The sequence below is a fragment of the Rhinolophus sinicus genome, chromosome 9 (assembly GCF_057876585.1).
Source record: "Rhinolophus sinicus isolate RSI-liver-muscle chromosome 9, RSI-T2T, whole genome shotgun sequence".
NCBI lineage: Eukaryota > Metazoa > Chordata > Mammalia > Chiroptera > Rhinolophidae > Rhinolophus > Rhinolophus sinicus.
Window position 1 is genome coordinate 2203822 of NC_142509.1, and position 12642 is coordinate 2216463.

Consider the following 12642-nt stretch of genomic DNA (forward strand, 5'->3'; position numbering starts at 1 on the left):
GTCTATTTGAGCAAAAATTGATTGATTTGGTCAGCACTAAACCGGAAATGGTAAGGAGTGCTCCCCAGACAGGAACCAGGGGAGAAGACTTCTATAGAGAACATGTGGAAGCAAAGAAAGAAAATTATTTGGTTGGCTATAACTTAAAGCCTGGTTGGCCATTTGTGATTGGTTTGGCCATTTGTGATTGGTTTCCATTTCTTAACCGTGGAGCATTTACAGGCTTAGGTTCTGATTTGTTTAGGTAGGACACCTTTGCACTAGAGCCACTTTAGTCTAATGATCTCCTTGTTTAATTAGCTTAACACTGTATTCACATATTCCTGCTATTTTTGTTTATTTGTCTTTGTTTCCTTCAAGTTCTTTGCAGGTAGTGGCTGGATCCTTTATAGACACTATTATCTCTATCACAGGGCAGTTGGTAATGAGATAATGACTAGGTCATATATAAAAGTATGTTGCAAGGGAAGGAGACTCACTTATTGGAGAGGCTGACCCACCTGGTGTGGACAGGACCCTCAGCTGTCTTTCTAGCATCCTTTGACATGGCCACTAGGATGGGAAATTTTCTCCCAGGAGCAGCAATTCAGAAGTGTTCCTCCTTACAGAATCAACTGCCACAGGTGTGAGTAGCGGTGGTGAGGGTAATTCCACCCACTCCCCCCAAGCTTTTTATTTCAATTCAATAGGCTATAATCTATTAATGGAAAGACAGGGAAATGGATCCAAAGACCTAATTATAATTTAGAAAAGGAGGCAGTTACCAAGATAGTTGATATAATGGAAGGCAGAACATGATCATCTCAAGAGAGACATAAATTTAGGTTGCAGGGCTTTGGGATGGTGTAAGGGAATCAGAGCAGAATCAAAAAGTGGTCTTTTGCACCAGGGACATATGGGGAGGAACTGAAATGTATGGCTTCAGAGCAAGAGCTGGAGAGGCAGCTTTCTCCCAGATAAAGTGCTAGCAAAAGTCATTGTTCTAGTGGATTTTCCATACAAGTGGCCTCTCTTGGTTCATGCTTTGGACTTTCCTAAAAATCTCTTAAATATTCACAAATCCCAAACAAGCCCTCAGTGTGCCCCATACCTCTTGCTAAGGAGCCCCACACATGGCACTAGTGGCAGCCAGCCTTGGTTCACAGCTTAGCCTCTTGCAGACACCTTCAAGCCCAGCATGAATGGCAGCCATGTGTGGATGGCTTGTGGCTCATTCCAGATGGCCCAAAGCATAGTACAGACTGCAGTTGAGCTTGACCTGTGCTGGAGCCCCTCCCAGGAGGTCCCACAGATAGCACACCTGGTGGACCACCTGGAGAAACACCCTGCTGTCTTCATGGGTGACACACCCAAAGGGCAGACTGGAGAGGCACCAAAGTCCTGCAAAAATGAATCCTGCTTTGTAGAGTCAGCCCCTGCACAACAACTCCTCCACTGCAGTCACAGGCCATCCTCATACCCAATAAGCCCATGGGTGCATCCCTCGCATTGATGTGCAACCAGCAACCAAGGCTCAGCTACAACAGGAGGGCACATACAACCCATACAAGGCACACAGCTGGAACACCCAGCTCAGGTGACCAGGGAGATTGAGCCACTGGACCACACAGGACACCTACTACTAAGTCCAGGAGACATAGCAGCCCTGCTTAATACATAAAAACAAACACAAGGAGGCAGCTAAAATGGGGAGACAAAAAAACATGTTGCAAAATAAAGAACAGAACAAAGCTCCAGATAAAGAACCAAACAAAATGGAGACAAGTAATCTACCAGATGTAGTGTTCAAAACACTGGTTATAAAGATGCTCAATGATCTCATGGAGAACTTCAACAAAAAGAAAGAAAACATAAAAAAAGAACCCGTGAGAAATGAAGACTACAGTAACTGAAATGAATAATGTGCTAGAATGAATCACCAGCAGACTAGATGAAGAAGAGGATCTAATCAGCAATTTAGAAGATAAGGTAGCAGGAAACACCCAATTGGAACAGCAAAGAGAAAAAAGAATAAAACAAAGTGAGGATAGTTTAAGAGACCTCAGAGACAACATCAAGTGTACCAACATTCACATCATAGAGGTACCAAAAGGAGGAGAGAGAGCAAGGAATTAAAAACCTATTTGAAGAAATAATGATGGAAAACTTCCCTAACCTGGTGAAGGAAATAGGCATACAAGCCCAGGAAACTCAGAGATTCCCAAACAAGGTGAACCCAAAGAAGCCCACACCAAGACACATCATAATTAAAATGTCAAAGGTTAAATACAAACAGAATCCTAAAGGCAGCAAGAGAAAAGCAGTGAGTTAATTACAAGGGTGCTCCCATAAGACTGTCAGCTGATTTCTTAACAGAAAGTTTTCAGGCCAGAAGGGATTGGTACGAAATATTCAACAGTGGAAAGCAAGGACTTACAACAAAGATTGCTCTACTTAGCAAAACTATCATTTAGAGTCAAAGGACAGAGAGAGAGCTTCCCAGAAAACAAAAACTTAAAGGAGTTCCTCACCATCAAACCAGTATTACAAGGGATATTAGAGGGACATTTTTAAGACAGAAGAAAAAAAGATCCAAAATATGAATAATAAAATGGCAATATCAACATCTATCAACAATTACTTTAAATGTAAGTGGATTAAATGCTCCAGTCAAAAGATAGGGTGGCTAAATGAATAAGAAAACAAGACCTTTCCATGTGCTGCCTACAAGAGACTCAGTTCAGATCAAAAGACGCACATACAGACTGAAAGAAAGGGGACAGAAAAAGATATTTCTTGAAAATGGAAACAAACAAAAAAGCTGAAGTAGCAATACTTATACCAGACAAAATAGACTTTAAAACAAAGGCTACAACAAGAAACAAAGAAGGACCCGTAACCCCACTTCAGGGTATTTATCTGAAGAAACCCAAAATGCTATTTCAAGGGGACGTGTGCATCCATATATCCATTACAGCATTGTTTACAATAGCCAAGATGTGGAGGCAGCCTGGGTGTCCGTTGATGAATAAAAGGATAAAGAAGAGGTAGTACATATATGCAATGGAATACTAGAGAGACACACACAAAAAATGAAATCTTGCCATCTGTAAACATCTGTAACAACATGCATGGACTTAGAGTATATTGTGCTGCATGGAGAAAATCAGAGAAAGGCAAATGCCATATGATTTCATTTGTACATGGAATCTAAAGAACAAAATAAAGGAACAACCAAAACAGAAACAAGCTCATAGATACAAAGAACATTTTGATGGTTGCCAGATAGGAGGGGGGGTGAGGGGTAGGTGAAAAAGGCAAAGGGATTAAGAAGTACAAATTGATAGTTACAAAACAGTCATGGGGATGTAAAGTATAGCACAAGGAATATAGACCACAATATTGTAATAACTATGTATGTATGGTGTCAGATGGGTACTAGATTTATTGGATGATCACTTTGTAAGTTATATAAATGTCTAATCACTATGTTGTACACCTGAAACTAATATAATATTGTATGTGAACTGTAAGTGAAAAGTAAAAAATAATTGGGGGGAAAAAAAAAGGAAGTGGCCTTTTAGTTGATCAGGTGAACAATGGCCAGAGCGGGGGAGCATTTTTATTTGTTTTTCCTGGTGCAGAAAAATGGAAGGAGAAAAAAAATCCCTGGGCCCTATTAGAATGTATCAGAGAGCGAAAGAGAAAGAGAGAGGGTGTCGTGCGGGGCGGCCTGCAGGGTCTCTGCTCCCGTTCCCCACATAAGAATGCAGGATGTGGTGAAGCCAAAAAGGAACACCCACGGAGCCATAGATAGGGGAGTCATACCACTATCGTCTCAATGGAGGCACTATAGTCTCATGGGAGGCTGGAGCCACACAATCTGCAACCTGCCGTCCGCTTCTCTGCCTGCCACCCAACCAACTCACTCGACTCTTGAGTCGACTCACCAAGTTACATCAGTGGCTAATTGGCTAACTGGTTACAGTTGATGGTCAATTAGCCACAGCTGACGGCCATCTACTACCCGAGCCGACACCTTTCCATGTGAGGCTGAGAGCCTGGAAACTGCTCTCTGGAACTCTGTCCCCACAGGGCCTGTCTGTCCCCACAGTGGCCTGTGGGGTCTCAGCTCCCGCTCCCCACATAAGAACGCAGGATATGGCTAGGCCAAAAAGGAACACCCACGGAACCATAGGTAGGGGAGTCATACCACTATGGTCTCACTCCAGGCTGGGTTCACATGACATGCGACCTGCTGTCCGCTTTGCTGCCAACTGACCGACTCTCCTCCACTCCCCTCAACTCACTCACTATCTGTAATCTGTGCTTGCTAGCTCAGCCACCATCTTCTTGCTAGTCCCCATTTTTCTGCTAGCATAGCCACAGCAGTTATATTAGTGGCCAATGGCTCACTAGCCATAGCTGATGGCCGGATGTTAAAGATTTTATTGGGGAAGGGGAACAGGACTTTATTGGGGAACAGTGTGTACTTCCAGGACTTTTTTCAAGTCAAGTTGTTGTCCCTTCAATCTTAGTTGTGGAGGGTGCCGTTCAGCTTCAAGTTGTTGTCCTTTCAGTCCTAGCCGCGGAGGGCGCAGCTCACCTCCAGGTCCAGTTGCCATCGCTAGTTGCAGGGGGCGCAGCCCACCATCCCTTGCGGGAGTCGAACTGGCAACCTTGTTCGACTGAGCCATCTGGGAGCTCAGCAGCAGCTCAGCTCAAGGTGCCGTGTTCAATCTTAGTTGCAGGAATCTTAGTGGCAGGGGGCGCTGCCAACCATCCCTTGCGGGACTCAAGGAGTTGAACCGGCAACCTTGTGGTTGAGAGCCCACTGGCCCAACCAGCAGCCTTCGGAGTTAGGAGCCTGGAGCTCCAACCGCCTGAGCCACCAGTGTGGCCCTACTTTCCCAGTCTTGATAGCCCCAAGAATACTTCGAGGCTTGTGTTGATCTATAAAGCATCACTTAAATTGCTTGTGACCAAATTGCTTGGGAATATCTCCAGGCACAATTGTGCCTAAAGCTGTGCTCACCCAGTTATTTTACTGCAAGGGCTCACAGGGAAGGATATATAAGCCTTTGATGTGTAAATATTCAGGAATTTTCAAAGAATCTCAGCTTTAGTTCCTCCCATTCACTCTGAACCCAGGAAGGAGAATCCTAGTTGTGGGGACAGAGCCCCAGAAAGTAGTTTACAGGCTCTTGGCCTCACGTGGAAAGGTGCTGGCTTGGGTAGTAGATGGCCATCAGCTGTGGCTGATTGGCCGTCAGCTGTAGCCAGTTAGCCAATTAGCCGCTAATATAACTGCTGCGGCTACAGATGAGAGCCTAGGAGAGTAGAGGAGCAGAGTCGAGGAGAGTGGAGAGTCATCGGTCAGTTGGTTGGCGGAAAAACAGACAGCAGGTCGCACGTCCGGTGAACCCAGCCTCCAGTGAGACCATAGTGGTATGACTCCCCTACCTATGGCTCCGTGGGTGTTCCTTTTTGGCCTCACCATGTCTTGCGTTCTTATGTGGGGAGCGGGACCAGAGAACCCGCAGGCCGCCCCGCACGACACTAGTCTATATTCATAGGGAAGGGGATAATTTCACAGTGACCCTCAGCAAACCATTGTCTTAACTTCAGGATGTTTTGTCCTTGTGTTTACATAACAATACGAAACTTGTCTAGATTTTTTGCTTCACACACAAATACTTTCTTGTTACACAAGTTCAAGAAGTGTGTCTGAGAAGTCAAAGCAAGATGTCCAGGGTAAGCAGTGGAACCAACCTATGCTCCTTCACAGATTTTGCACCAAAATCCCTCATTTGAAAATTTCAAATGAAATCCCTCATTCAATGTGTCTTCTAGAAAAGTATAGAAAACAGGGTTTGGCTCCTGAGCTTTGTAACATTACTCCTCACTTGAGCCTCCTCTGGGGAAGGACAGTGTTGGTTTAGGGAGGGTTAAAGCAGGACCAAGCTGTGAAGGAGGTGAGGACTTGAACAAATCAGTCTTTCAGCCCTTGTTTTCACTGTCCTACTGGACCAAGGACCTAAAACACCAGCTCCTCTCCTCTTTTTAAGGGAGGGATCAGAGGTGGTAGAAAAAGAGAATCTGAGTTTGACTCTAAATGTTACAAACTGTGTGATTTTGGGCAAGTCGTGTAATCTTCCTTTCTGAGCCTTAATTCTCAAAATCTGTAAAATAGAGGTGTCAATAATGCTTGCTTTGGCCCTGTGGGGACAAAGCCAGGAGTGCAGTTTCCAGGCTCTCGGCCTCACGTGGAAAGGTGCTGGCTCAGGTAGTAAATGGCCACCAACTGTGAATGGATGGCCATCAGCTGTGGCTAGTTGGCCATCAGCTGTAACCAGTGAGCCATTGGCCACTAATATAACTGCTGTGGCTATGCTAGCAGAAAAATGGGGGCTAGCAAGAAGATGGTGGCTGAGCGAGTAAGCAGCGGAGTCGGTTGGCAGGCAGAAAAGCGGACAGCAGGCAGAAAAGCGGATTCACACGTTGTGTGAATCCAGTCTCCAGTGAGACTATAGTGGTATGACTCCCCTACCTATGGTTCCGTGGGTGTTCCTTTTTGGCCTAGCCATATCCTGCGTTCTTATGTGGGGAGCGGGAGCTGAGACCCCACAGGCCACTGTGGGGACAGACAGGCCCTGTGGGGACAGAGTTCCAGAGAGCAGTTTCCAGGCTCTCAGCCTCACATGGAAAGGTGTCGGCTCGGGTAGTAGATGGCCATCAGCTGTGGCTAATTGACCATCAGCTGTAACCAGTTAGCCAATTAGCCACTGATGTAACTTGGTGAGTCGACTCAAGAGTCGAGTGAGTTGGTTGGGTGGCAGGCAGAGAAGCGGACGGCAGGTTGCAGATTGTGTGGCTCCAGCCTCCCATGAGACTATAGTGCCTCCATTGAGACGATAGTGGTATGACTCCCCTATCTATGGCTCCGTGGGTGTTCCTTTTTGGCTTCACCACATCCTGCATTCTTATGTGGGGAACGGGAGCAGAGACCCTGCAGGCCGCCCCGCACAACAAATGGTGCAGCGAGCAGGGTATGGTGCCAGCCAAAACCTACTGAAGCATGGTGGAGCAGTTTGTGCGAGAGAAAATGCAGCCTCGGGAAGCCCGTGAGGAGCGATGCCAGGAGTGAGAGGTGTGGACTGTCTGAGAGACTCGAGCCTCCAGCTGCACACCACCCTCTTGGCCATGGAAGGCGTTGTCTTCCTTTTGTTGATCTGCTTCTGCTGTAGGCTCCAAGGATTATGGACATTATACACCAAGGCCACCACCCACTCAGACACCTGGACACGGCGAGCAAGATTCCGACCAGGTAGGAATGGCCTCTGACTCTGGACAGGAGGACAGGTGGCCCCCACACAGTGTGTGGTGCCCGGTGGCCACTGTTCTCAGGAGTTGGACCCCCAAGGAAGGGTGGGAGGACATGGATGGCTCTCTGGCCAGCGTGAAGAGGGCCCTGCAGGTTTTAGATGAGCGGCTGCCAGAGGAGGCGAAGGCTACAGCTGGCCGCGTGGGCTGGATGTTCCTTACGGTCTTGAGTCTCAACATGGAAGAGGCACTTAAAGTGGCTCAGGTACCAGACCAAAGTGTCCCGGTTGGAGGCGCTGGAAGCTCAGGTCCGCCTGTTAGAAGAGGGGCCCCACAGTGGAGACTCTGAGACAGAGGTGAAGGAACCTAGTGGAGACAATGTAGCTCTCAACCCCCAAGCCTGGCCAATCTCGAAGCAAAGTGTAAAACGTGAGCAATCTTTGGGCCTCGGGGGCGTTGCTGCCGGCAACCCAGTTGTGACTGTGTTCACGACCTACACCCCTTACACTCCCACTGAGTTGCAGGAGCTGGGGAGGCGGTACAGACAGCGCCCTGGAGAGCCAGTCTCAGCTTGGCTATTACGTTTATGGGATGAGGGAGCAGACAACATTCTCTGCTCCCCAGGAGAGATAGAAAAGCTAGAGTTCGTGACAGTGCATCCGTCCCTGGGACAAAGGTTACAGAACTGCCATAGGTTGGCCCAAAACCAGGGCAACCACACTCTAATGGAGTGGCTCACTGCTGTGGTACGCACAGTATGGGGACAGACTGGCGAGCTGCCAGACACTGTGAGTCAATGGCAGTCATATATGGAACTTACTCAAATCATCCTTGAAATGGGTATGAGACATGCTATTTTCAACCTTAATATGCAGGAGCTGGATGACGAGCTTTTTACAGCCAGCATGAGAGATCTGGTTTTGGATACTGCACCTGCGAGTGCTTTTGGATCCTTGGTTACCATTCTTACGCCCTATGTGGGGCAACGGATCCGTGAAGTTACAACTGTCATGGCCACCCTAGGGGATGTTGAAACCGGAGGCGAAGGAAGTTAAGACAGGAGGTCCGCACAGTTGAGACCTGGAAGCCCAAATCAAAAGTAAAAGAGTGAGGTCGCAGGCCTCAGAGAGTAACACGTGCACAGATGTGGCGTGATCTAGTGGCAGCAGGGGTTGATCGGGAAAACATAGACTGACAACCCAATGCACTCTTGTTGGAACTTTGGAAACAGTTGCGTCCGGAACAGCAATTCCGGAGAAGCCTAAAGAAGAAGTCTGGGAAAGGGCGACCCGTGTCCCTCCAGGACTTCATGTGGCAGCTTGAGGCCGACTCCTTTCAGCTTGATTAGGGGTGGGGGCCAAGGTACCCGGTCAGAGGGGACAAGCAGAGACCGGAGGCCCCACGTGGAACTGTCCATACATTGGTCCCTTTCTAACGTGCAGAGGGTTTTGGCCCTAGTTGACACTGGCGCAGACTGCAGTCTTGTCTATGGGAACCCAGAACTGTTCCCTGGACCAGCAATGTGCATTGATGGCTACGGGGGAAAGACTATGACTGTAATAGCTGTTTCCTTACCACTGGGTATAGGAAGGCTCCCTCCTCGTACCTACAGGGTTTATGTCTACCCCGTTCTGGAGTATATTCTAGGGGTGGACGTGCTACATTACCTCAGCTTACAGATGTCGGTAGGAGAGTTCCGTCTCCGGATCTGGGTAGTGAAAGCGGTGACACGCGGGCATGCTCACCACCCTCCTCAAGTGTTGCCACAGCCCTGGCGCGTGGTTCTAGTGCGATAGTACCACCTGCCAGGAGGGCAGGAGGAGACTGGCGGTACCCTAAGAAGCCCAGGAAGTCTTTCTGTGCCAAGAAGTACTGGTGGTGCCCTGAGAAACCCTGGCTGTGTCCAGGATACTGCATTCATCTCCAGGCTTCTTGCACAGGGACCCTCACGGAAGACACTTGTCACGTAGATTGTGAGGCGAGACCCTGTAGGGGTGGAATGTGGGGATGGAATCCCAGAAAGCAGTTTCCAGGCTCTCGTCCTCACATGGAAAGGTGCTGTCTCAGGTAGTAGATGGCTGTCAGCTGTAGCCGGTTAACCGATTGGCCACTGATATAACTGTCGTGGCTGCACTGGTTGGTGAGTCGAGGGGAGTCGGTTGGTTGGCAGGCGGAGAAGTGGATGGCAGGTTGCAGATCGTGTGAATCCAGCCCCCAGTGAGACTATAGTGGTATGACTCCCCTACCTATGGCTCCGTGGGTGTTCCTTTTTGGCCTAGCCATATCCTGTGTTCTTATGTGGGGAGCGAGAGCTGAGACCCCGCAGGCCGCCCCGCACGACAAATGGCACAGCGAGCAGGGTCCCCCGCAGGACATTGCCTTAACTAAAGGAATTTTTTACAACAGCAGGAGAGTTATTATTTCTTTGGGCCAGGAGGGTGTTTCTCTCTTACCCTGGCTAGTGGGGAAAAAGGTCACTAGTTGACTAAAGTGATGTGGAAGAGGGGAAAGAGTTCACTATTCCAAGTGTTGGAAGGGATCTTTTCTGCTTCAGTGACTTAGAGATCTGGTTGTGAGTGAGTCCAACTTTGAAAGGATAGTGGTAAGAAAAGTTCTGAAATTCAACTACATTGGCCCCTTAACTATTCCTTAATCCTCACCACAGGCAAATTGGGTGTCACCCCTCCTCCATTAATATCCACTCATCCAAAGATATCACAGAGCACCTACCATATGCCAGGATTATGCTGGGCACTGGGAACATAGATGTGGGCAAGACAAACCTGTTGACCTCCTGCTGCTTGTAGTTTAAGAGGACGATGGGGTTAAATAGGTCATGTGACCAGAGACTATCAAAAACTGCAGGGGTCTTAGAGCCTTAAAGCCAGGGGATGTAAGCTGGGCTAGATGCAGAGGGAGGCCTCTTGGAATCTGAAGGATGAATAGAAGTTGTCAAGCCAGGGGCTGGGGGGAGGGTAAGTAGAATGATCCCAACATCTGGGAAGGCCGTGAAAGGAGAAAGAACAGAAAGAAATCCAGTCAGGCTTTTGGGATTTATTTCCCCTTTTCTTCACTGCTGGCCTTGTTGCTATTTTAAAAGTGACTCAATCTGGATGAAAATGTGGGATACTCTGAGCTCTGAGTGGTTTTCCCCTAGCCCCATCTCCAGTCCTAGCTCAGGATGGCCTAGGATGGGCAGGACAGAGGAAGGCAATTCGAAGTCTGACAATAGGCTCAAGACCTTTTTATACACAGCTGTGAGTCTAGTATTAAATTCCTGTGCATGTTAATTTTCCTATAAAGTTGGGCAGCATCAAGAGCAAGACCGCACAGGTTGGGGAAGAGGGGGATGGGGTACTGCCTTCTGTCTGTCTATATTCCCACGCCAACCTGATGTTACTTTTGGAGGAAGTGGTGGCTTGTTTACAATTTAGATCTGGTTTTGAAGCTAGGAGGAACACTTGGCTCAATTGCACAATTCAACTCCAACCGTTGTCCTGAGTGGCCTCTCCTGTGGCTGCTGCAATTTCATGCCCAGGTTGGGTGTCCTGAAGGGGGTGGGGAACAATCAGGGCTACAAGGTGTCTTTTCATTTCATATGTGAAGAAACCAATGCCAAGAGAGGCGAGATAACCAGGACGAAAATCACACAGTAACTTGGTTGCAAAGCCAGGACTAGAATCCATGTCTCCAATGCCATCTGCATACAATACTCCTATCTGGGGCCTTCACAATGATTTTACTTTATACACATTATCTCATCTGATACTCCCAGCAATCCTGTGTAATAGGTTTATTTTGCAGATAAAAAAAATGAAAACTTGGAGAGGTTATTTGGCTAAGTCTCCAAAGTTACAAAGTGGACCTTCTGACTCAAAATTCTGTGCTTTCCACCAGTCCATGTGCTTATAAGGCACACACAGCCTCAGGGTTTGCGGATTATCCACCTGAGAGTGGCTTGGAATGCAGATAATGAATACAGAGGAGGGCTTTCAAGGAGTCAATTAACCATGTTTGAGAATTCTTGCCAGTTCTCCAGCATCAAAGCTGCAAATCAAAATTAAAATCAGCAAGTAGCTGGCCCTGCCCTATTAATCCTTCCCTGCAAATTGCTACCGGACCCTAAAGCCAGCAGTTTGTGTGGGCAAAGCTTCCTTATCTTCAAATCCACACTTCAGGAACACGTGCCTCTGTTTTCCGTGGGGACTGACACTTGCTTTTGTAGAAAAGTTTCCTTTAAATATGTATTGAAAAAAAACAATAATTGAATCATCTACAGGGTGTTCTGATCCTAGCCTTGTTCCTCCCATTTTCCCTTGGGGGTTACATGGGGGTACAAGTGTCTTTGCTGCTGGTCTTGGGAGGCCACAGGGTGGTCCACTCCTGGTAAGGTGATACTTGACAAGATGGCGCTGGTTTAGATTGGAAGAAGGAGCTGGCAGTGGTTCAGTGACTTTCCCAGAGGATAAGCAATTTGCCTGGAGGGGAGAACTGGGTGGTTCTATGATTATGCTAAGATGTACAGAAAAACTGGGGGAGAAAAGGGAAGGTGGGAGGAAGTGGGGACTGCAGAACCCGAGGCCAGGTCCCCAGCAAGTCTGTCATGGAGTCGGGGAGAGTGATAGAATGCTGGATTTAAGGTGAGGAAAGGCTGTCCCTCCTTTGGCAGTTTATCACCAGTGGTACTAGGTAGGGGAAGGCAGCTCTGCTCAACTAACTGGAGCATACTAGTGAGAGAAGAGGTAGGAATCAACCTACAGTGGTTTATTGAGGACAAGGAGCATTTTGGGGGAACTGAACTGACCATCCCCTCCTCTATCTAAACCAAGGGCTTGTATTCAACTATGGAAGTAGTCTGTCCTTCAGACCTGCTTTTTAATCTTATAAAAAACCAGGAGTCCAGAGCACAGTGAAGCATAAAATGAGATAGAGAAGACCACAGTGGATATGCTTTGGCTGCTCCCACAAACCTGCAAAAAATATTTCCCTTGGTTGTGCCTCAGCATTTCCAACCGCAGACGTTTTCTCTGGTGGTTCAAGGGGTCTGGATCTTCAACTGAATTCAGGGTTAAAGTGTGTCTTCCCCACTCCTTGGGTGTCTGCCTTCAGTGGCAAGCTTTACATCCTTGGGTAGAGGACTCCAAGTGGTGGTGTTGGTTGCAGGCTGAAGGGACTGGCATATATGCCCATTTTGCGGCTGAGGTCGAATAGCTTCGCACTTGGTCACCCTGGAGGGGTCACGAACAAACCACTGGGCTGGGGCCGTGTGTGTGTGTGTGTGTGTGTGTGTGTGTGTGTGTGTGTGTGTGTGTGTGGCTGCGGCCACTTTAGGTACATTTT